The sequence below is a fragment of the Glycine soja genome, chromosome 16 (genome assembly GCF_004193775.1).
Source record: "Glycine soja cultivar W05 chromosome 16, ASM419377v2, whole genome shotgun sequence".
Taxonomy (NCBI): domain Eukaryota; kingdom Viridiplantae; phylum Streptophyta; class Magnoliopsida; order Fabales; family Fabaceae; genus Glycine; species Glycine soja.
The window spans coordinates 15,372,048-15,398,413 of NC_041017.1; the positions used below are offsets into that span (position 1 = coordinate 15,372,048).

At 41.0% G+C, this 26,366-nt stretch overlaps 1 non-coding gene across 1 annotated transcript; it reads right to left on the bottom strand.

The window, feature by feature from the left end:
- Positions 1 to 21,722: 21,722 nt before the first annotated feature.
- Positions 21,723 to 21,829, bottom strand: LOC114391322. Its single transcript, XR_003662114.1, has one exon. It is a non-coding gene; the product is annotated as a small nucleolar RNA R71 (small nucleolar RNA).
- Positions 21,830 to 26,366: the final 4,537 nt, after the last annotated feature.

Consider the following 26,366-nt stretch of genomic DNA (forward strand, 5'->3'; position numbering starts at 1 on the left):
GATGTAACACGATCCATCTTTTGCCCCAATTTTTGCAAGATGGTTACTTCCATGCTTCAACTTGACTCGATGAACCTTTTCATAAAAGCACGAGCTTGGTTCAACCCTATAACCCAGGGAATGGCAATTTTGATCACCAATACTTCAACAACATTTCGTAGGGATGAAAGACTCGAGAATATGCATGCTACGCATGGAAAATGTAATTATGAGATTGAGATGCCCGAAGAGACATCCTTTCTTAATTAACCACGTATTAGGTACCATGTTCAATCATTTTGTTTTGTTGTTTGTGTTTTTTTTTTAATTTTAGAAATGGGTTTATGATCCCAACATGGTTGGCTCATGGTACCTAACACATGCAACTAAGAATGCATCATGAATTTTCATGCTTCCCTTTTTTTGTTTTTGTTTTGTAGAGGAAAATACAAGGATCATGTATGAGCAAACATGTAGAACAAAAAGTATGTTGAACGCATATGCATGATGATGCAATGACTCATGCAAAATGGGAATGTGATAACGGACAAATGCAGGAACAATATGTTCATTATGATGCTGAAGAGACGTTTATGCGGTGCATGATATGAATGCATTTACGGACACGAGAGCCTGGAAAATCATCTCTCCTTACTGCACATTTGGGGGCGCAGTGCCCCATGTGTGCAGTTAAGAAGACGATATGGATCTTTTGACTTCCCACGACAAAAGACGAGACCCACATACAACGCATGTGTGACGACATGATGCAGATGCGCAAAAGTGCAACAGGGGGATGCACAGAGTACGGCAATATCCATAAATAATTACAACCAATGGCGTATATGACATTTAGGACTACATGCATGGCAGTGTTTAAAACGGCACGCAGCGTGTTTGCTTTGTGCCCCTATTTTAGGGACCTACAGGATAGTATCTAGGGGTCTCTAATAACTACTCCCAATGATTCATAACTCACATGGCCGTTTTCTAGAGGTATCATCACTTAAGATAATAATATTGTGGCGGTATGGAATACCAGCGACAACATATTATAAAGAGAGAAAGCTCTAGACGAGGTTTCACTATTATCAAGAAAGTCGAGGACCTAGCATGATGATAGATTCACCTCCACTCCTTAGATTCCCATGAACCCGGGTATAGGGCCCCTTTTTTTTTTACTCAAACCCGTGGGTGCTTAGAATATAATGTAAAAATGTGAAATAGACAGCAGTTATTACAATTTACACAATTCAACAAATGCACACACAAAGTTTCACAATTCCACAATTCCTTAAAATAGGCTTAACTCTCTAAAAAAAAGTCCCTAGTGGAGTCGCCAACTGTCGCAACATGCCCTTTTGCGGGCGTGCGAGGCGAGGCTCACAGGTGCGCTTTCCAAAGGAGGAAAGATGCGCAGAGTCGCCACCAACATTTATTTGTGGAAAACATCGGAAAAACCGAAGGAAACCGGTCAAAACGAAAATTCTAAGTTCGGGAGTTGTATTTACATTTGAGGAAGGTATTAGCACCTCTCACGTTTGTCTCAACGGACAACAGCCTATTTTTAGAATTGTGAAATTGTTATTTTACCTTTTATTTCTTTTTTATTTTTGAGGTCGACAAAAGCGGGGCTCTTGCTCCTACGTACCCTCCATCGAAGAGGAAATCAGACCTACGTAGTTCTTCCTTAAGGGTGAATCAAACGATTCTTTTTACTTGGAAGGTGATCATTTTAAGGCGTTGGACCTTAAAAATGATCCTTTTTACTTGGTAAGAAAAACTGAGGTATTGAATCTTAAAATACTTTTTAGTGATTTTTTTGTGGACGAGCTTGACTTTGCAGGTTGATTTTAGCCTTAGTTTCACTTTAGTTATTAGTCAATTCAATTAAGAACGAGAAATCCCAAAGAGAAACGTCCGATTGATTTTTCCGCTTTATTTTACTAAAAGGTATTTTTCGATTATTATATTATTATTTTACCTCTTTTTTTTATTTCCAACGTGGTTACGACACGACCGAACGGTCGGAATTCATTTTAACTGAAATTAACATATAATACAAATTAAATGATCGGTGGAAATTTATTTTATTTTTGATTAGGTGAGAAATGACTTAAATAAATGACTGAAGCACGTCAAAAGGGGGTACAAAAAGTAAATGAAACAAGAATAAAAGTACACAAAACAAATGGGGACCACCACAGGTACATAGAATAAATTGAAAAGCTCGATTTGGAAACTTACTCGTTGAAGAATGAAGAATGGTTGAAGAACGGAGGAAAACCTTCACGGATTTGCTTACGGAAACATCTCGGAAGCGTTACGGAAGCACCTCCGCTTGGATTTTCTTCACGGAAACAATTTTTTTCACCCAAAACAGCTGAAATACATCACCAGGGGGATCCGGGACCCTTAGAACAGCCCCATCAGCCTATTTATAGGAAAAAGAGGGAGGAGGTTGCCGCCCAGCTCGCCTTCCTCCAGAAGCAATCCAGCTTCGAAAATACTCTGGAAGATCCAATTTCAAAATTTCAAAATTGCTATTTGCATCCCCCCATTTTTGATAAGTTCACCCTCTTCTTTCGTAATTTACGGAAAATTTACGAAAGCCTATATGACTTTATTTTCTTCTTCTTTTCTCTTCCTTCTCACCCATATTAAGTGAAATATGCTTATTGAGGGTTATGGGAATTTTACGGAAGCATTACGGGTGTCCCGGAAGCCCCGGAAGCCCATTTTTTTAACAAAACGGGGGAGGTGGTTGCCACCTAGCTCGCCCAAGCGAGCTCGGTTGCTTCCACCTTAAGTAAGAAATTGCCCAGAAACCTCTAGAAGGGCCCAGATTCAAAAATTACTATTTGCACCCCCATTTTACTAAATACACCCCTTTGCTTTTTTTGGTGATTCTTTTCCCATAACGTTACGAAACTTTATGAATTTCGTAACGATACTCATTTTCTTTCCGTAAGGTTACGGAACCTTACAGATCATGTATTTACTCTTTTTTAGCTTTCGAAGAAGTTACGAAAACTCACGGATTGCGTAACAATACTTCCTTTTGATTTCCGCCACGTTACGGAATTTCACGGATCGCGTAACCATGCTTTCTTTTGATTTCCGGCGCATCTCGGGACTTCACATATTGTGCAACAAAGTGTGCTAAGTATTTCGAAGCGGTCAATCAAAGGTTGCATGCCATCAAGCAACAGTCCCCAGACGAAATTAGGGTATGACAATTCATATGTTATTATTGCTATTTATTAGTATATATACTTTTAGTATATAACTATTTACTTTTTGTGATGAGTTTATAATTTCTTTACACATTTAGTGTAAAAACAACATCCTGGTGGGATAAATTGAAGTGATATATATAATTTATTATTACTCATTTTCAGTAGAAATATATATTTAAATAAAGAAATAAGCATAAATGTACGTACAAATATGTTTGGGTAGCTGTAGTTAATTTTTTTAAAAAGACATTATAAGATAGTTCTTTGGTTACATTTTAAAATGGTTTTCAGAAAAATTGTCTTAGAATTCTTAATTATTTTTTTAAAAACGACATTCTAAGACAGTTTTCAAAAAAACCATAATCATCTTAGAATTCTTAATTTTTTTTATTTTTTTTTTTGAAAAATAAATACATTTTAAGACGGTTCTTCGAAAAATCTTCTAAGAATGACATTCTAAGACGATTTTTACCAAAAACCGTCTTAGAATTGACAATTTTTAATTTTTTTTTTTAAAAATTCTAAGATGGTTCTTTGAAAAAACCGTCTTAGAATTCTCAACTTTTTTTTTTTTAAAAAAAAAAGACATTCTAAGATGGTTTTCGGTGAAAACAATCTTAAAATGTCATCATTCTAGGATGGTTATTTGTCTAAAAACTGTCTTAGAATAGTAGTTTTTCTAAGACGGTTTTTTAAGAACCGTCGTGGAAAGTCTTGACTTTCTATAGTAACACTCTAAAATATCGTTAATTATAAATCGATGTTTAATTACATTTATTGTATTATTTAATTATATGATTGACTTGAATGATTTAAGGTATGGTGTAAATTAGTCACGTGTTATTTAATTGCATTTATTATGACTTGACAATCCAACGGTTAACAAATCTAGAATTGCAGTCAAAATTTGATGTGGACTTTTATTGACCAAAGTGGAAATTATGAGATTTCAAATTTCACCTAAACCTATTCCGATAAAACTGTGATTTTGGATTTGTTAACCGCTGGATTGTCTTCAAATTTTGATTGTAGGTTCCAAACACATGTCTCCATAGTCTAACCATTGGGATTTTTAAAATAACAAATTTTCACCTCTCGCCTAGCGCGATAAGTGCGCTAAGCGTAATTCTAACTCGAGATGGAATTGAGTTGAGCGATAATTGTTGCGCTTAACGCAAGAGGAATTGCGCTCAGCGAGAATTGTCATGCTCAGTGCTAATTCCAACTCGACAGGAATTGCACTGAGCGAGAATTGTCGCACTTAGCACCAAAAGTGAACTCTCGCTTAGCTAGACAAGCTCACAAAGCGAGATCTACAGATTATAAATACATTTATCAGCATGAAAAACACAATCTTTTCACTCTCCTCCTCTCCAAACACCCACCCAAACCCTAACACCTTCTTCTCCACCACGAGCTGTCGTTGCTTGTCACCGAACCACCACACCAAGAGGAAAATTTAAATCGGAGCGAAATCTTCGAAATCCACCTCAAGGATTCGGTGGAGAAAATCCCTCAATCCTTTCTTTCGTAGCTTCTCCGAGGTAATCTTGACTTATAAGCCTTTCTCTTAGTTAGTTTAATTTTATCTTAGTGTCTCTTGTGTTTTGGGTACTATAATAGGGTTTTTGCAACCTACCTTTCGGCGGGAGGGCGACGCGAAGGCTCATGGGTGCTTCTTCCAAGGAAGGAAAATGCATGGAGTTGCCACCAACGTTTATTCGAGGAAAACGTTAGAAAAACAAAAAAAGGGTCTACGATCTTTAAGTATGAAAGGTTCGAGAGTTGTTTTTATGCACGGGGAAGATATTAGCACCCCACGCGTCTGTCACAAGGGACGACAACCTCTAATTGAGTGTGCAAATCATGACCTCAAAATTATGTATTTTCTCTTTTTTATGCTTTTTTTAATGTATTTTTACTTTTTTGTGCCTTTTTATGGTTTTTTTACTTTTTTGTGGTTGACAAGGGTGTTTCCCTCACTCCTACCTATTCCTCAATTGCGATGAAGAAATCAGACCTACGTAGTTCTTTCAGAACTAAACGTTGGTTTAACTGTTTTTATCTTTTTTCACAAGTTTGATTTTCACTGAACAAAAAGTCGTTTAAGATGTTTGACCTTTAAACGATCTTTTGATTTTTTAAAAGGGGAGAGAGTTGTTTAAGGCACTAGACCTTGAAACAACCTCTCGATTTTGAAGGGAGAGAACCGTCAAGGCGTTGGACCTTTGAACGATCTCTTTTGGGTGAGAAACTTTTAAGGCATTGGACCTTAAATGATCTCTTTTGGGTGAGAAACGTTTAAGGCGTTGGACCTTTAACGATCTCTTTGTTTTTTTTTAAAGGAGAGAAACATTAAGGCGTTGGACCTCTAACGATCTCTTTGTTTTTTTGAAAGGAGAGAAACGTTAAGGCATTGGAACTTTAACGATCTCATGGGGTCGACAAAAGCGGGGCTTTTGCTCCTACGTATCCTCAATTGCAATGAGGAAATCAAACCTATGTAGTTCTTCACGACCGTTTAAGGCGTTGGACCTTAAAACGGTTTCAAATGACCTTTCGAAAGACAGAGCTTGGTTTGTAAGTTGATTTTAGCCTTTGTTTCACTTGGTTATTCATCAACTCATTTAAAAGAACTTTCAAAGTAAAATGTCCGATTGGAGCTTATTTACCTTTTCTTGATTAACCGAGGTTAGAGTGTGAACGATTGGTTGAATTTTATTTTAACAGTGATTAAACGAGATTACAACACAAATGATCGGTTGAAATTCATTTGATCATTTATTAGGCAAGACAACGGCTTAAACGATTAGTCGAAGCTCGTTAAAAATGGAAGATAAGAATACCGATATGAAGAGGAAAGCAAACAAAGCAAGAACGGACCACTAAGGGTGCATTGAATGAATTGAAAGCTTTGAAATCGAAAACTAAGCGGTTGAAGCTCGATGAACGATTAAGAACGAACGAAGAACTGCGAAGAATGGCGAAGAATGTCCACAGAATTGATCATGGAAACGTCTTGGAAGCGTTATGGAAGCGTCTCGGCTTGGATTTTTTTCCTTCTTTCTTCTTCTCCTCACTAATTTTAAGTGATTCTTGAGCTCCCAGGGTGCTGGCCTCCTTCCCTCAGCCTCCCACACCCCTTTTATAGCCAAAAATGGGGAGAAGCTTGTCGCTAGTGTTAGTCGATGAGTATGACTAACTTTTGTGTATAAAACCTGTGTATATTGTATCAAACTTTCCCAATTTATGGTTGTTTTGTAATACTATAAGTACTTTTTGTAAATATAGGTAATAGATAATTTATACTTTTGTTTTGTGCGTTTAATAATCAATTTCTCTCAATTTCAGGTTAAATAGGAAACTTTGGCAAAGTGTTGTTTTTCACTCTTTTGCTAAGCCAAGCTGCTGGCTTAGCGAGAATTCGCTAAGCGCAACCTTCAGCGGCTAAGCGCGAGGAAGAATCCAGAAGAAGATGAGCTGTCAAGTTCGCTAAGCGCACCGCTCCAGGTCATCAAGTGCACTGCTTCAGCTCATCCGCTAAGTGAAACAAGCGTGCTAAGCCAAAATCCACTTATGCGCGCTAAGCGATCCAGATCTGCGCTAAGCACACGAGCATGAACAAGGCCACCTATTTAAGCCTGAAATCAGATTTGCAAAGGGAGTTTGACACTTTTCTTGAGAAGCTCTACATGCACGAAGGTTCTAGAGAGAGAAAGGTCCAAGTTCCAGAGAGTTTTGAGAGATTTTGCTGTGTGAAGATCTGCAGAGACGCGAGTTCAAAGCGGAAGCCGTTCTAAGAGCTTGAGATGAGTTTGTGAGTGATTGTGAGATCCTAGAGGTGAAGGAGACCTCCTCACCACTTGTGTTTTTGCAGTCTTTCATCTTATTCTTCTCTTTGTTGTAAAGGAGGTTTCCGAACTATGGAAAGCTAAATCCTCTGTTGGATCTTCCCTGTAGGTACCTAATGTAAATATATTTCTATCTATGTAATGATGTTTTGTGTGTTCTCTATGCTATATGCTTTTCATTCCAGTGTGCTTTTACCTTGATCACGTAGATGCATGCTTTGTTAGGGTCATTCAACAATGGAAACTAGTATGATTCTAAAGTCCTTGATAGTACGGGATTAAGTTGTTGTGCTATCACGAGGAATCGGGGTACAAGAACTTATTTGTGTATGTGTGTCTTAATGCTGTCTTGGTTGAGTTTAGTCTTATAAGAGGAATCTGTGGACGAGGCTTGATCAGGACTAGGTTAGGCTATCATGAGGAATTGGGGTCTAGCAGTCCAGGAGACAACATAGGAACACATGAGCATTGTTAAATAGAGAACATCCTTTATAGCATCAGGAACCTATGAGGAAGACCAACGCATTCTCTACTTGTTTTTACACAGTATTTCTCTTGTGTGATTTTCTTTCTTTTTGCCTAGATAGCTTAAATACATATTCATAACCACAGTCATATTTTCATACCAGACGCCTATTTATCGAAATAGCTTGCCAGATAACACAAGTTTCCCGAGAGTTCGATACTCGGTTCTTATCGTTTTATACTACTTGTGCGATCCGGTACACTTGCAAGACAGAACAGGGCTGAGAGGAGAAGGAAATTGTTGCTAGACAGAACAGTTGCATCCATTGTTGAGGAGGAGACTCATTTTTCTGATTCATTATCACCTGATTCACCATCGTCAAGGGAATCCGCTAATCAATATTCTAAAGCTGTTACCATGGCAGATGAGCATGATCAGAGGACTACCTTTGAGGACTATTCAAGTGGCTCTGTACTGCAATTTTTCACTAGCATTGCATGTCCTGAAGTGCAAGCGCACAACATCACCTACCCATATTCTTTGATCCATCTGATACAAGGGAATTTATTTCAAGGATTACCCAATGAAGATCCCTATGCCCACTTGGCAACATTTATGGAGATTTGCAATACTGTTAAGATTGTCGGTGTACCAGATGAAGCTATCAGACTCAGCCTTTTCTCATTTTCACTGGCAAGAGAGGCTAAGAGGTGGCTCCACTCATTCAAAGGAAACAATCTTAAAACCTGGGAAGAAGTGGTGGAAAAATTTCTAAAGAAGTACTTTCTAGAATCTAAGACTGCTAAAGGGAAGGCAACAATATCTTCATTTCATCAGTTCCCTGATGAATCTTTGAGTGAGGCATTGGAGAGATTCAGAGACTTATTGAAAAGAACTCCCACCCATGGATTCTTCGAGCCAATCCAACTGAATATGTTCATAGATGGGTTGAGACCACAAACCAAGCAATTACTAGATGCTTCTACTGGGGAAAAATAAAGCTGAAAACTCCAGAATAAGCAACTGAGCTCATAGAGAACATGTCAGCCAATGATCATGCCATCCTGAGAGACACAACCCATCAACCCACAAAGAAGAGCTTGTTGGAACGAACATCACACGATGCCTTGTTGGCACAAAACAAGTTGCTATCTAAGCAACTTGAGATCCTAACGGAAACACTTGGTAAACTGCCAACTAAACTGTCAATTGGACAACCTGCACATTCTTCTATTTTGTAGGTCACAGGTTGTACCATTTATGGTGAAGCTCATGAGATAGGCCAATGCAATCCCACTAACGATAAATCTCAAGAAATTCATTTCATGGGGAATCAGCAGAGGCAAGGGTACACTCAAGGAGGGTTTTCAAGCTTCCAGCAAGGTCCTTATAATCAGCAAGGACAGTGGAGGACACACCCTGGAAACCAGTTCAATAAAGACCAAGGTGGATCCTCACACAGGCCAATTCAACAAGGGCCTAACATCTTTCATAGGAAAACTAAGTTGGAAGAGACCTTGAATCAGTTTATGCAGGTAACGATGTCGAATCATAAGAGTACTGAGTCAACACTAAAGAACCTTGAGGTACAGATGGGACAACTGGCCAAGCAGATAGTTGATAAGTCATTAAACAACTTTGGAGCAAATACGGAAAATAATCCTAAGGAGGAATGCAAGGCTGTGATGACCAGGAGTAAAAGGTTTGTGGAAGCTGAGGATGAAGAAAATGTGGTAGACAAGGAACAACTGAGTGAAAAGGCAGGTGTTGAGGTTAAGAAAAATGATGTGAAGGGTAAAGAGAATCAGGAAAAAGGGAAGAAAATAATGGTCCAGAATAAAGAAATGGAGGACCAAGAAAAAGAAAAAGAAAGAGAAAAAGAAAAAGAAAATGAGAAAAATGAAAATTAAAAAAATAAGGTTGCAGAGAAGAGTAGAAGTGGAAAGGCTGTGGAAGAAAGTGTGGAAGTACCATATCCTGTGGTGCCTTCCAAGAAAGAAAAAGATCGTCATTTGGCAAGGTTTTTGGATATTTTCAGGAAACTGGAAATAACCATGCCCTTTGGCGAAGCTCTGTAGAAGATGCCACTCCACTCTAAATTTTTGAAAGATATGTTGACAAGGAAGCACAAGTACATTCATCAGGAAAACATCATAGTGGAAGGAAATTGTAGTGCTGTAATCCAAAAGATCCTTCCACCTAAGCACAAAGATCCTGGGAGTGTAACCATTCCTTGTTCAATAGGAGAAGTCAATGTGGGAAAAGCTCTGATTGATCTGGGAGCCAGCATTAATTTGATGCCACTCTCCATGTGCAGAAGACTGGGAGAGTTGGAGATTATGCCCACTCGAATGACTTTCCAATTAGCTGACTGCTCCATTACCAGGCCCTATGGAATGATTGAAGACGTGTTGGTCAGGGAAAAGCATTTTATCATCCTAGCAGACTTTGTGGTCATGAATATCTCTGAAGATATTGACATCCTTGTAATCTTGGGAAGGCCGTTCATGTTAACTACAAGCTACATAGTTGACATGGGGAAGAGAAAACTAGAGTTAGGTTTTGAAGACCAGAAAATTGATTTCGACTTGTTTGTGGAAGACAAGCCTGCTCCAGAACACAATGTTTGCTTACAAGTAATGGGAGAAGGTCAAGAGGTTCTGAAGGTGAGAACCAAAACATGAGATTGCCTAGAGAGGTAAAAGCGTCAAGCTAATGACATTAAAGAAGCGCTTCTTGGGAGGCAACCCAATTTTAATCTTTGTTGTGTTTGTTTTTACATGCATTTGATCATTAGGAACTTGCTTGATAATCTTTACATGGAGCATATCAGCCTCTCTTTGAATGTGAAATTAAGGGTTTTAATTTCTTGGGAAAGGACTAAGTTATAACTTAGAAAAAAATCTTTTTGAAAATTAGTCCTTTCGCTAAGCGCCTGCTTCTCACTAAGCGCATAATCACTCATGCGCTAAGCCACGAGTTCAAGTGCTTAGCGCACCACCCTGGAACCTGAGGTTGATTATTTCTACTAAGCCAGCAAAGGTTTAGCTAAGCCAAAATCAATTCAAGTTGAATTCTGCTAAGCGACAGACTGATCGCTGAGCGATGGCTTCACCTTGGCTAAGTGAGACCCTATATCGCCAAGCGCTATTCATTGCGGTCAGAATTGAGGGCCATGGGGCTGAGCGCATGATCTGCTGGCTAAGAGGATATTCTTGCAGTTTAAACTGGATTCACTGCAGCTTAGCGCCACTCATGGTCACTGAGCTCAATCGCTTGTGGCAGTATATGTGCTAAGCGATGCTATTGACCGCTTAGCGCCAACTTCTCTGTACCTAAATTGCATAATTTTAGCTAAGCGGACTAAAGCCTGGCTTAGCAAGAATTGCAGGTTTTCTAATCTGCATATCTCACTAAGCGACAACATTCTCACGCTAAGCCAAATTTTGTAAAAAAAAATAATTGAATTTTTAATTTGGCTAAGCGCGAGACCGCTGAGAGGGAAGAAAAATTGAGAAACCAAACGTCTTGTCTTTTTGCTCAGCGAACCGCTCCGCTAAGCAAAAAGAACGAAACGTTCTTAGTGGGTGTAACATCGGTGTTACACCCACTCTTCGAAAATTTGCGCCCCTTCTGCTCCCTTTCTCTCTCAAACTGCTCCCTGTGCGTTTTTGCTTCTTTTACTTTGCATCTACTTGTTTTCATCAAGCATCCGCTGCACAAGTAAGTTATTTGATCTCTATCTTTGTTATTTTATCAAACCTTAGATTAGACAACTCTAGAGTAGGCTTAAACTTTTACGGTTTTGTTGTTTTGGGAATGGTTTAAAGTTGAAACCTTTAGGTTCAATTTGTGCCTGAAAACTATACTCAGGGCTGTGCATGTTCAATCTACTTGGTAGAGGCCCGAAATATGGATGAAAACGTGACACTATTTCTGCATTTTTTCTAGAAAACGCAATGAATTCGCTTAGCGTGCATACCGCGCTAAGTGAGTTCATCAATATTCATTGAATATAAGTGTTTTCCTGAAGAACTCGCTGAGCACTCTTACCGTGCTAAGCGAGTTCTTCCTTGAACATAGGTGTTTATATGAGCACTCGCTAAGTGCGCATTGTGTGCTAAGTGAGTTTATTTCTTGAGGCTGAACATTCATCCGCCTAGTACAGTACCTAGGCTAAGTGAGGCTGATTCGCTAAGCCCAGGTAACTTAGTAAATTCTTTTTTACTGATTGGCCGCGCACTAAGCCGGAATCTCCTGCGCCAAGCAAAAATCCTTGCAGCATTTGCTGAGCTGAGCGTTCCTGTTCGCTAAGCCTCCATAACTTAGTGAAATTTTTGCTCAGTTTAGTGCCACTAAGCGTGGCCTACCCTTGGCTAAGCACAAATCCATGCGGTTGACCTTAGGCATAGTGGGCTCCTCGCCAACTAAGCCAATTTTGCAGACACTGGATTGTAGCAATTTCCGCTAAGCGATACTCTTGTGTCGCTAAGCCTAGTGTTGTTTTTTGTGAAACCCGCTAAGCGACCCATGTTTCGCCAAGCGGGGGTGTGCCTTTTACATAATGCCGCTAAGCGATAATTGTCTCGCTAAGTAGCCATTGTCTTTTTTAAGTGTTATTTTTCAGTTTTTCTCTTTTAATTTTTAATAAATTGAGTCCTGTTTGATTCCTTTGTCTACAGATGTCTTCAAGGAAAAGAAAGAGTGTCAGTTCAAGGCCCACTGCTTAATACGATACACGAAGATTCCATTCCTTTGAGGCCTGGACCAGATATACTGACAATGTGTTGGGAAGACACATATTAGCTGAGAGGAAAGTGGAAATCTATCACACAGAGCTGGATGAATTCAAGGGCGAGCTAGAGAGGCGTAACTTTCACAAGCGCCTCACCAACTTAGCTGATAGTAGCATTGACCTCGCGTTGGTGAAGGAGTTCAACGCCAACCTTTACAGTCCCGAGGGACCTTCACCTGAACAAGTCAGAATCCAGGGCCACATAATAAGGATTGATGCAGGTAGGCTCAATGCCTTTCTAGAAACACCTGTGGTGCTTGCTAAGGGTGAATCTTTGCTCGCCTACTCAAGATATTGCAGGATGCCTACTGACATTAGAGAAATTGAGGCTGCACTGTGCATACCCGGCCAAGGGTTTATTCTAAATGCTGAAGGTCACTCGGGGAATATCCTCAGAAAAGATCTAACCACCCTTGCTCAGGTCTGGAGTGTTCTATCCTACTCCAACCTGGCTCTGACCTCCCACACATCAGATCTGATTATGGATCGAGCTAGGTTAATCTTTGGCCTAGTTACTCAGCTGGACATGAATGTCGGAGCCCTCATTTTTGGGCAGATTACTTCTATGGCCCAGTCTAACTCCTCAAGACTCAGATTTCCTACTCTTATCGCAACTTTATCCAGGACCAAAGGAGTTTCCTCTAACAGTCTTGTCTTTGAACGTCTGAGCCCGGTCATTAATTTGGCCTACATAAGGAAGAATTGTTGGAACCCTAATAAGCCAACAATTATTATTAGGGGGGCCAGAAGACCAAGGGCAAGGCCAGCTAAGGCTCCTTATACATCAGCAGTTCCTCATCTAGCTTCTACATCAGCAGCTCCTTCTTCAACTTGTATTGCAGCAGCTCCTTCTACCCCACCTCCTGCAGATTTCAACGTTTCGAAGCCATGCTTCGAAGCATACATCAGGGGAAGATTATTTTGCTGCAAAGTCTTCAGTTGGTAGCACCTCCAGACTCCATCCCTACAGTAGAGCAATTTAATGAATGGGTAGCTTGGCCAGGGACTCAGCCTCCTCCTCACAGGGACGACGAGGATCCCGCCGCTCAAGTACCACATCAGTCGTGAAAGCATGAAGACATTGAAGTTCTTCCTTTTCTCGTTTAATTCTTTTTTCATTTTCATTTATATATATATATATATATATATATATATATATATATTATTTTATTTTTATTCTATATATATATATATTTTAAGAAGCATAGAAACAGAGGACATCGAGTCCTATGAAGCATAGGGACAAAAGATATTGAAGTTTTTGAGATGAAGACATTGTCGTCTTCGAAAGCGTAAATGATGGCATTGTCGCCTTTTGAAAGCATGCAATGACTGAAGACATCGTCGTCTTCAAAATGTAAATGAGGGTCATTGTCGCCTTTTGAAGGCAGGAAATGACTGAAGACATTGTCATCTTTGAAATGCAAATGAAGGTCATTGTCGCCTTTTGAAAGCATGCAATGACTGAAGACATTGTCATCCTCAAAATGCAGATGAAGGTCATTGTCGCCTTTTGAAAGCATGCAATGACTGAAGACATTGTCGTCTTTGAAATGCAAATGAAGGTCATTGTTGCCTTTTGAAAGCATGCAATGACTGAAGACATCGTTGACTTTGAAATGCAAATGAAGGTCATTATTGCCTTTTGAAAGCATGCAATGAATGAAGACATCGTTGTCTACGAAATGTAAATGAGCAGATGACTATGATTGTCACTGCATGCCAACGGACTTGATTGTCTCTGGAAGGCAAGGTGGAGACTAAAGTAGTCTCTACGTGTCAACGGGCTCGCTTGCGTCTGGCTGACGAAGTGGAGACTGTGATAGTCTCAATCAAAAGATATTGAGTCTTTGACAAAGGGTGCAAATGACCACATTGGTCCCTGCGTGTCAACGAACTCTCTTTCCTTTGGCTGACAAAGGTGCGGATAACCATGAGGTGCCTCTGCGTGTCATCGGACTTGCCGCCTCCAGATGACGAAGGTGCGAATAACCATGAGGTGTCTCTGTTCGCTATCAGACTTGCCATCTACGAATAGCAAAGGTGAGACTAAAGTAGTCTCTATTGAAAGATACTACGGTCTTCGACATAGGGGTGCAGATGACCATGATTGGTCTCTGCGTGTCATCAGACATGCCATCTTTGGATGACGAGAGTAAGACTAAAGTCTCGATCGGAAGATGCTGACAACTCTGGGGAGGCTGCAGATGACCACATTGATCTCTGCGTGTCATCGGACTTGGGTTCTCCAAATGACGAGGTGCGGATAACCGTACGGTGCTCTGCATGCCACCAGACTCTTGGATCGCTGGATAACAAAAGGTGAGATTAAATAGTCTCGACCGGAAGACGCTGACATCTTCGGAAAGGGTGCAGATGATCACATTGGTCTCTTCGTGTCATCGTACTTGGGTTCTCGGAATGATGAAGCTACGGACAACCGTAAGGTGTCTCCGTATGCCACTAGACTCTCGGGTCGCTAGATAGCAAAAGGTGAGACTATAATAGTCTTGACCGGAAGACGCTGACATCTTCGTAAAGGGTGCAGATGACCACATTGGTCACTGCGTGTCATCGGACTAGGGGTCTCCGAATGATGAAGGTGTGGATAACCATAAGGTGTCTCTACATGCCACCAGACTCTTAGGTCGCTGGATAGCAAAAGGTGAGACTAAATAGTCTCGGTCGGAAGACGCTGACATCTCTGAGAAGGGTACAAATGACCACATTGGTCTCTGCGTGTCATCGTACATGGGGTCTCCGAATGACGAGGTGCGGATAACCATAAGGTGTCTCCGCATGCCACCGGACTCTTGGGTCGGTGGATAGCAAAAGGTGAGGCTGAATGGTCTCAAGCGAAAGATGCTGACATCTTTGAGAAGGGTGCAGATGACCACAATTGTCTCTACATGTCATCAGACTTGGGGTCTCCGAATAACGAGGTGCGGATAACCGTAAGGTGTCTCTGCATACCACCGGACTCTTGGGTCGCTGGATAGCAAAAAGTGAGATGAAAATATTCTTGACCAAAAGCTGTTGACATCTCCGGAAAGGGTGCAGATGACCACATTGGTTTTTGCGTGTCATTGGACTTGGGGTCTCCGAATGATAAAGGTGCAGATAACCGTAAGGTGTCTCTGCATGCCACCGGACCTCGGGTCACTGGATAGCAAAAGGTGAGACTAAATAGTCTCGGCCGGATGACGCTGACATCTCTAGGAAGGGTGCAGATGACCACATTGGTCAATGCGGGTCATCGGACTTGGGGTTTCCAAATAACGAGGTGCGGATAACCGTAAGGTGTCTCCGAATGCCACTGGACTCTTAGGTCGGTGGATAGAAAAAGGTGAGAAAAAATAGTCTCGGGCGGAAGACGCTTACATCTCCGAGAAGGATGCAGATGACCACATTGGTCTCTACGTGTCATCGGACTTGGGATCTCCAAATCATGAGGTGCGGATAACCGTAAGGTGTCTCCGCATGCCACCAGACTCTTGGGTCACTGGATAGCAAAAGGTGAGATGAAAATAGTCTCGACCGAAAGATGCTGACATCACCGGAAAGGGTGTAGATGACCACATTGGTCTCTGCGTGTCGTCGGGCTTGGGGTGCCCGAATGATGAAGGTTCGGATAACTGTAAGGTGTCTCCGCATGCCACTGGACTCTCGGGTTGCGGCATAGCAACGGGTTAGACAAAAGAGTCTCGACTAGGAGATGCTGACATCTCTCGAAAGGGTGCAGATGACCACATTGGTCTCTGCGATTCATCGGATTTGGGGTCTCTGAATGACGAAGATGCAGATAACCGTAAGGTGTCTCTACATGCCACCGAACTCTCGGGTCGCTGGATAGAAAAAGGTGAGACTACATAGTCTCAGCTGGAAGACGCTGACATCTCCCAGAAGGGTGCAAATGACCACATTGGTCTCTGCGTGTCATCGGACTAGGGGTTTCCGAATGACGAAGGTGCGGATAACCGTAAGGTGTCTCTGCATACCACCGGACTCTTGGGTCGCTGGATAGCAAAAGGTGAGACGAAAATATTCTTGACCGAAAGCTATTGACATCTATGGAAAGGGTGCAGATGACCACATTGGTTTCTGCGTGTCATCGGACATGGGGTCTCCGAATGATGAAGGTGTGGATAACCGTAAGGTCTCTCTGGATGCCACCGGACTCTCGGGTCACTGGATAGCAAAAGGTGAGAATAAATAGTCTCGGCCGGATGACGCTGACATCTCTAGGAAGGGTGCTGTCGCAACCTACCCTTCGGCGGGAGGGCGACGCGTGACTCGCGGGTGCGTGTTCCAAGAAAGGAATACGCGCGGAGTCGCCACAAATGTTTATCTGTGGAAAACGTTGAAAAAACCGAAGAAAACCGGTCATGAAGAATATTCCAGATTCGGGAGTTGTGTTTATGTTTGAGAAAGGTATTAACACCTCTCACGTTTGTCCCAAAGGACAACAACAACCTTAAATTAGAATCGTGTGAAATTGTGTATCGAAACTTTATTTCTTTTTTATTTTTGAGGTCAACAAAAGCGGGGCTCTTGCTCCTACGTACCCTCCATCGAAGAGGAAATCAGACCTACGTAGTTCTTTCTAAAGAGCGAATCAAGCGATTCTTTTTACTTGGAAGGAGGTCCTTTTAAGGCGTTGGACCTTAAAATGACCCATTTTTACTTGGTGAGAAAAACTGAGGTATTGAACCTTAAAATCCTTTTTAGTGATTTTTTGCGGACGAGCTTGACTTTGCGAGTTGATTTTAGCCTTAGTTTCACTTTAGTTATTAGTCAATTCAACTAAGAAAGAGAAACTCCAAAGAGAAACGTCCGATGGATTTTTTTGGTTTATTTTACTAAAAGATATTTTTTTGATTATTATATTATTATTTTACCTCTTTTTGGTTTCCAACGTGGTTATGGCATGACCGAACGGTCGGATTTCATTTTAATAGAAATTAACGGATGTTACAAATCAAATGATTGGTGGAAATTTATTTTATTTTTTTATTAGGCGAGAAAATGACTCAAGTAAATGACTAAAGCACGTCAAAAGGGGCTACGGAAAGTAAATGAAACGAGAATAAAAGTACGCGAAACAAATGGGGACCACCAAGGGTACATAGAATGAATTGAAAAGTTCAATTTCGGGAACTTACCAGTTGAAGACCGAAGAACGATGAAGAACGGTTGAAAATCTTCGCGAAATCACCCACGGAAACGTTACGGAAGCCCCTCAGCTTGGATTTTCTTCATGGAAACAATTTTCTTCACTAATTTTAAGTGATTACAAAGTACCAGAAGGGCTGAACATTTTTGTTCTTCCTTCCTTCCCCTATTTATAGGAAAAGGAAGGAGATGCTTGCCACCCAGCTCACCCAGGCGAGCTAGGTTGCTTCCTGCAGAAGGAACCGCCTTCTGGAGGAACATCCTGGAAGGCCCGCCTGGTTTCTATTTGAACCCCCATTTTTACTAAATACACCCCTGCCCTTTTTTGGTGATTCTTTTTCTGTAAAGTTACGGAAACTTACGAATTTCGTAACGATACTTGTTTTCTTTCCGTAATGTTGCGGAACCTTACAGATTACGTAATCATCCCTTTTTTGCCTTCTGGAACGTTACGGAACTTTACGGATTGCGCACTAACACTTCCGTTTAATTTTCGGCATGTCACGGAACTTCATGGATTGTGCTACAACGCTTTTCTTTTGGCTTCCAGCATGTCTCAAAACTTCACAAATTGCCTAACGATGGGTGCCAAATACCTCGAAGTGGTCAAACGAGGGTCGCATCCCAACAACGAATGGTCCCCAGACGAAATTAGGGTATGACAGTTGCCCCTCTTTACTTGTCTTTTATTGGAGATAAAAGGGAAGTAAAGATAAGACACTAATTTCGTTCGAGCGAAACACCATTCGGCCAGTGAACCTCCCTGCCAGCGGAACCTGCAAAAATTTGAAAATGATCAGTACCAACACATCATCCTGATACTGTCGAATTTGTTCCTCTTGGTTGATACAAGACGTAGAATGACCATAATTTGTCTCTGCGTTTTGTTGGACAATATCAATCCTGGGCGGCGAGACACAGAATGACCATAATTTGTCTCTGCGTGCCATCGGACACGATCGCCTTTGGATGGCGAAAAGGTGCGCGGAATGACCATAATTTGTCTCCGCCCACCTCTCAACTTACTGTCCCCGAATGACAAAGGGCACAGAATCTGTCTCTGCGCGTTTATCACTCGACTTGCGAAATCTGAATGACAAAGGGCGCATAATCTGTCTCTGCGTGTTTACCACCCAACTTGTTGTTCCTGAATGATAAAGGGCGCATAATTTGTCTACGCGCGTTTATCACCCAATTTGTGAAATCTGAATGGCAAAGGGCGCAAAATTCGTCTATGCGCATTTACCACTCAACTTGTTGTTCCTGAATGATAAATGGCGCATAATTTGTCTCTGCGTGTTTACCACCCAACTTGTTGTTCCTGAATGATAAAGGGCGCAGAATTCGTATATGCGCGTTTATCCTCTCAGCTTGCTGCTCTTGAATGATAAAGGGCGCAGAATTCGTCTATGCGCGTTTACCACTCGACTCGCTGCTCCTGAATGATAAAGGACACAGAATCTGTCTCTGCGCGTTTATCACTCATCGAGTGTGCGGATAACCGCATGTCATCAGGCCCGTCGCCTCTGGATGACAAAAGGCGCAGAAGACGACGTTAGTCTCTACGTGCTATCATGCTTTGAGTCTTATGGATAGCAAAAGTATTTTAAAAGTGCGGGACCTAATGGTTCCCGCATGTCATCGGGCCCGCCGCCTTTGGATGACAAAAGGCGCAGAAGACGACTGATGTGCCATCATTTTCTGCTATTTTCTAAACCCTTTTTGTACCATTTTAATTACTGATTGGTCTTAATTGTCAATTAATTAGGCAGTTTTATTATTTGGGCTCATTTAGCTAATTTGATGTTTTTAATCTAATTTCAAGAATTAATGAAACATTGAGCTTAATCCAGATTTTGGTTGTGGACTTGAAGAGGGCAAATAAAGCAGCGCTTACCTTAGTTAATTTCTAATCAGGAAATTTCGCAATTTTATTTTATGTGGTTTAGTGTTTATTTCGTTTTGGGCCAGAGTATTGTAATAGGGCCCAGTGACTTTGAGTGACTTTTTTTAAATAGCAGCCTTGGGATTCATGCAAGACTATTCTGTTATGTTATTCATTATTCAGAGCTTTGTTGAGGTTTTAGGTTTTTCTGCTTGAATGCTACTGTTTGGTTCTTAATGCAATTTTCCATTTTCTGCTTCTAATAACAATTTCGTTCTTGTTTCTTCTTCTACTTTCATTTACGTTTCTGCTTTTAGTTTCATTTGCGTTTTCTGTTTGAATCTATGGAAGGCTAGATTTTCTGGTGTTGTTTCCTTTTGAGGATGAAACCCAACTCTCTTTGAGATTTCGTTTATAATGTGGCTTCCTGGCAGTTTCCCCTTCACCAGTTAACCTAAATTCGTGAACATTAATTAGTGCACGCTTCATGTTCGATTAATTGCCTCTGAGCCTAACTTGTGTTCATGCTTAATGGACGAAGGGCTAACTGGTGTATGTGTTGCCTAATCACGTATTGACAACCCTAAGTTGATTTTTGCTTAGTAAATTGAAATAGGGTTGGATTAAGTGGTTAACTGTTGGGGACGAATTCTCCATAACCCAGGATAAGAGAATGGCTTCTGAATCAAAGGAAACAACCCATTTTTAATATTAGTAGTTTCGTATTCCAGTTTACTTGTTCTGTCCTTTAAATCACAAAACAAAAACCCCCCCCCCCAATCGTTACTGTTACTGCAAGTGTATTATGAACATTTGGTTTATCATTGCTCGTTGGGAAACGACCTAGGATCACTTCCTAGTTACTGCATTTTCATGTTTATTTGATTCGGGTACGACCTCGATCAAATTTGGCATCGTTGCCGGGGAGCAGTGTCCAAAGGTTCATAATAGCTAGCGTTGTGTGTTTAAGTCTTTCATGTTTTATGTTTAATTGTTAGTATTGTGTTAGTATGTGTGTTAGTCTTGTTTAATATCCTGGTATTTTGTTTAGTGTGTGTTCTGTTTCAGTTTTCCTATTAAGCGCTTCCCCTGTTTCAGTTTTGGGCGTTTTGCTGTGAATAGTGTTTTGCGACAGACTTAGCGACCACTTTTGCTTGCAGCAAAACAGAGTAGTAGTAGAAATCATGTAGCGACGGATTTTAGCGACCACCCATGTTGAATTATTTGGGATTTTTTGTTTTAGTAGCTAGGGTTGTTATTTTTGGCTGATTTTTTTTGTGGTTACTTCTTTTAATCCATATTTTGTGGAAAAAATAGCTAGAGCCTTTAGTTTGGTCAGATTTGAAAGTTCCAAAAAAGTAGCAAATTTTGTGTTTGTCAAAACTTCAAACGGCCATAACTTTTGCTCCGGTTATCAGAATCACAATTATTATATATGTATTTGGGGTAGAAAATGATTTCCTATGCCATGGGAGCCCTCCGTAGGCCAGCTGAGGTCTCCATCGTCCAAAAATAGTGATTCTGTCAAAAGTTTTTTATTTTTCAAGTTTTATTCACTTATTTTTCTTAACCTACCATTTTTAGCTTCCATAGTTAGACTTTGAATTTTTGCCTGAAATTTTTTTTTCTATCTTCTCATCATTTTATAAGGTTGCTCACAAAATTTCAAGTCATTTGGATATCATTTGAGGGTAGCTGTAGTTCAAACCTACACCTTTATTTACATGACAAGGCAACTAGTTGTGCATGCTGAATGTAGTGTATGACTAGAGGCAATCCATCTGACTTACAACCCTTTGATCCTGAGATTGATAGGACATTTCATAGATTAGTTAGGCATCATTTTATAACTTTTGATCATCCTGAGCATTCCATTACTGGTGAATCTATGCATTCTGTTATTGGTGATTTTGAACATCCTGATTTTGAGCATTCTAATTTTGAACATTCTGAGAACATGACACAACCTCCACCCCGTGAGAGGACTCTAAGGGAAATGGCTGCACCTGATTTCACCTACGAAAGCTTGTGCATCCAATACCCTGATGAGGATGCCTCATATGTTCTTAAAACTGGACTGATTCATTTGCTTCCAAAGTTTCATGGCCTTGCAGGTGAAGACCCGCACAAACATTTGAAGGAATTTCATATTTTCTGCTCCACCATGAAACCCCAAGATGTCCAAGAGGCTCACATATTTCTGAAGGCTTTTCCTCATTCTTTAGAGGGAGTTGCAAAGGACTGGTTGTATTACCTTGCTCCAAGGTCCATCACGAGCTGGGATGACCTTAAGAGAGTGTTCTTAAAAACAATTTTCCCTGCTTCCAGGACCACAACCATCAGGAAGGATATCTCAGGTATTAGACAACTCAGTGGAGAGAGCCTGTATGAATACTGGGAGAGATTTAAAAAACTATGTGTCAGTTGCCCTCACCATCAGATTTCAGAGCAACTGCTTCTCCAATATTTTTATGAAGGACTTAGTAATATGGAGAGAAGTATGATAGATGCTGCCAGTGGTGAAGCCCTTGGAGACATGACTCCTGCTGAAGCCAGAAATTTAATTGAGAAGATGGCTTCCAACTCCCAGCAGTTTAGCACCAAAAATGATGCTATAGTCATTAGAGGAGTGCATGAGGTAGCTACAAACTCAGCTGCATCATCTGAAACCAAGAAGCTTGAAGGCAAACTGGATGCATTGGTTAACTTGGTAACCCAGCTGGCCTTGAACCAGAAATTTGTACCTGTCGCAAGGGTCTGTAGTTTGTGCTCCTCTGATGACCACCATACAGACCTTTGCCCTTCCATGCAGCAACCTGGAGCAATTGAGCAGCCCAAAGCTTGTGTTGCAAACATTTACAATAGACCTCCTCAACCTCAGCAGCAAAATCAACCACAACAGAACAATTATGACCTCTCCAGCAACAGATACAACCCTGGATGGAGGAATCACCCTAATCTCAGATGGTCTAGCCCTCAGCAACAACAACAGCAGTCTGCTCCTTCCTTCCAAAATGCTGCTGGCCTAAGCAGACCATACATTCCTCCACCAATCCAACAACAGCAACAGCCCCAGAAACAACCAACAGTTGAGGCTCCTCCGCAACCTTCCCTCGAAGAACTTGTGAGGCAAATGACCATATAGAACATGCAGTTTCAACAAGAGACCAGAGCCTCCATTCAGAGCTTAACCAATCAGATGGGACAATTGGCTACACAATTAAATCAACAACAGTCCCAGAATTTTGACAAGCTGCCTTCTCAATCTTTCCAAAATCCCAAAAATGTCAGTGCCATTTCATTGAGGTCGGGAAAGCAGTGTCAAGGACCTCAACCTGTAGCACCTTCCTCATTTGCTAATGAACCTGTTAAACTTCACTCTACTCCAGAAAAAGGTGATGACAAAAATTTACCTAACAATTTCTGTGCAGGTGAATCTTCCACTGGTAATTCTGATTTGCAGAAGCAGCACATCCCTCCTCTTCCATTCCCTCCAAGAGCAATTTCCAACAAAAAAATGGAAGAGGAAGAGAAAGAGATCTTGGAAACATTTAGAAAAGTAGAGGTAAACATACCTCTGCTGGATGCAATAAAGAAAATTCCAAGATATGCTAAATTCTTGAAGGAGCTGTGCACTAATAAGCAGAAGCTTAAAGGAAGTGAACAAATTAGCATGGGCAGAAATGTCTCCGCATTGATTGGTAAATCTGTTCCCCAAATTCCTGAAAAATGTAAAGATCCAGGTACATTCAGCATACCTTGTATTATAGGGAATAGTAAGTTTGACAATGCCATGCTAGATTTAGGAGCTTCTGTTAGTGTTATGCCTCTGTCTATTTTTAATTCTCTATCTCTAGGTCCCTTGCAGTCAACTGATGTGGTAATTCATTTAGCTAATAGAAGTGTTGCCTATCCTGTTGGTTTCATAGAAGATGTCTTAGTTAGAGTTGGTGAACTGATTTTCCCTGTTGATTTTTATATTTTGAATATGGAGGATGGGTTTTCTCAAGGATCAGTTCTCATCATTTTAGGCAGACCCTTTATGAAAATTGCTAGAACTAAGATTGATGTATATGCAGACACACTATCCATGGAGTTTGGTGATATAACTGTTCATTTTAATATTCTGGATGCTATGAAATACCCATCTGAAGATCTTTCTGTATTTCGTGCTAAAATAATTGACCATGTTGTTGATGAATACATGACTGATCTTTACTCTAATCTGCATGCCTCTCACTCTTCATGCATTGAGTCTAAAATTGTACTTGATCATATGTCTGAATTTGATGCTGAGAGTGAATCTGAAAGTGATATTGATTGCATGTCTGGTGGTGGCGTTTTACCTCTCGAGATTGATTTTATAGAGTTAGATAGGACTAACCATGTTTCAGGAAGTACACATACCTCTGACTTTCTTTATGATGTACAGGCTGAGAAACCATCTCCTTCTACCACTATCCAGCCGACCACACTAGAATTGAAGCCTCTGCCATCAAATTTAAAATACGCTTACTTGGATGATAACAAAAGTTTTCCAGTGATTATATCTGCCTCCCTTGCTGGTGAGCAAGAGGAGAAGTTGTTGTCTGTTCTCAAGAAGCATAAGAAGGCTATAGGCTGGACCCTGGCGGATATTCCTGGTATTAGCCCATCCACATGTATGCATCGAATAAATTTAGAGGATGGAGCTAAACCAGTAAGACAGCCACAATAGAAGACTCAACCCGGTGATTCTTGATGTAGTGAAGAAGGAGATAACCAAGCTTTTGCAAGTTGGAATCATTTATCCTATCTCCGACAGCCAATGGGTGAGTCCCGTCCAGGTAGTCCCGAAGAAGACCGGCCTCACAGTGATAAAAAATGAGAAGGAGGAGTTGATTGCTACTTGGGTGCAGAACAATTGGAGAGTTTGCATTGACTATAGGAGGCTAAACCAGGTTACCAAAAAGGACCATTTTCCCCTGCCATTCATTGACCAGATGCTTGAACGCCTGGCAGGTAAATCTCACTATTGTTTCGTTGATGGCTTTTCTGGTTATATGTAAATTACTATTGCTCCTGAGGATCAGGAAAATACCACATTCACTTGCCCCTTCGGCACTTTTGCCTATAGGAGGATGCCTTTCGGCCTGTGCAATGCCCCTGGTACCTTCCAACGGTGCATGATTAGTATTTTCAGTGATTTCTTAGAAAATTGCATAGAGGTGTTTATGGATGATTTCACTGTGTATGGATCCTCGTTTGATGGTTGTTTGGATAGTTTGGAAAAAGTTTTGAATAGATGCATTGAAACTAACCTTGTTCTAAATTTTGAAAAATGTCATTTTATGGTTGAGCAAGGTATAGTTTTAGGCCACATTATTTCCAATAAGGGTATTGAAGTAGATCCTCCAAAAATTTTTGTTATTTAACAATTGCCTTACCCCTCTTGTGTGCGAGAGGTGCGATCTTTTCTTGGTCATGCAGGATTCTACAGGCGCTTTATAAGGGATTTTAGCAAAGTAGCCCTTCCACTATCCAACTTGTTGCAAAAGGAGGTGGAGTTTGACTTTAATGACAGATGCAAAGAGGCTTTTGATTGCCTCAAAAGAGCGCTGACTACTACCCCCATTATCCAGGCACCCGATTGGACAACCCCTTTTGAGCTTATGTGTGATCCATCAAATTATGCATTGGGGGCTGTCTTTGCTCAGAAAATTGATAAATTGTCCAGGGTGATATACTATGCTTCTAGGACTTTAGATGCTGCCCAAGCGAATTATACTACCACTGAGAAGGAGCTTCTAGCCATAGTTTTTGCTCTTGAAAAATTTCGATCTTATTTGCTTGGTACCCACATTATTGTTTATATTGACCATGCAGCTCTAAAGTACTTGTTGAAGAAGGTTGATTCTAAGCCTAGGTTGATCCGATGGGTGCTCTGGCTCCAAGAGTTTGACTTGGATATCTGCGATAGGAGCAGAGCACAAAATTTAGTTGCTGATCATTTGAGTCGGATTGAACGGGTAACAGATGCAGATTCACCCATTCGGGATGATTTCCTGGATGATCATTTGTATATACTGTATAGTATTTCTAGCTCTCTTTCTACTCCCTGGTTTGCTAACATTGTCAATTATTTAGTTGCTTCTGTTTTTCCTCCCTTAGCATCTAAGGTCCAAAAAGATAAAATTAAAAGTGATGCTAAGCATTTTATTTGGGATGACCCCTACTTGTGGAAATTGTGCAGTGATCAGGTCATTGGACGGTGCATTCCAGATCATGAGACTGACTCAGTCCTGCAGTTCTATCATTCTTCCGCATTGAGAGGTCATCTGGGTGTTCAAAGGACAGCTCACCAAGTGCTTGATTGTGGTTTTTATTGGCCCACCATCGTTAAAGATGCGTGGAAGATCTGCAGCACTTGTGAGCAGTGTCAGAGAGCAGGAAATACACTTACATGGCGACAACAAATGCCTCAGCAACCTATGCTATTCTGTGAGGTGTTTGATGTCTGGGGTATAGATTTCATGGGCCCTTTTCCTGTCTCTTTTGGTTATGTTTACATTCTCGTTGCAGTTGACTATGTTTCAAAATGGGTGGAAGCCAAGCCCACTAGAACTAATGATGCTAAAGTTGTTGCAGATTTTGTCAGGTCTAATCTGTTTTGTAGGTTCGGAGTACCTAAAGCAATTGTTAGTGATCAAGGAACCCATTTTTGCAACAGAACAATGCATGCCCTGCTTAAAAAGTATGGGGTGGTACACAGGGTATCCACACCATACCACCCCCAGACCAATGGACAGACAGAAATTTCTAATAGGGAGATCAAGAGAATTTTAGAGAAGATTGTGAAGCCAAGCAGGAAAGATTGGAGTACCAGGCTTGATGATGCTCTCTGGGCACATCGAACTGCCTACAAAGCACCCATAGGAATGTCTCCTTATCGGGTTGTCTTTGGAAAGGCATGTCATCTTCCAGTGGAAATTGAGCACAT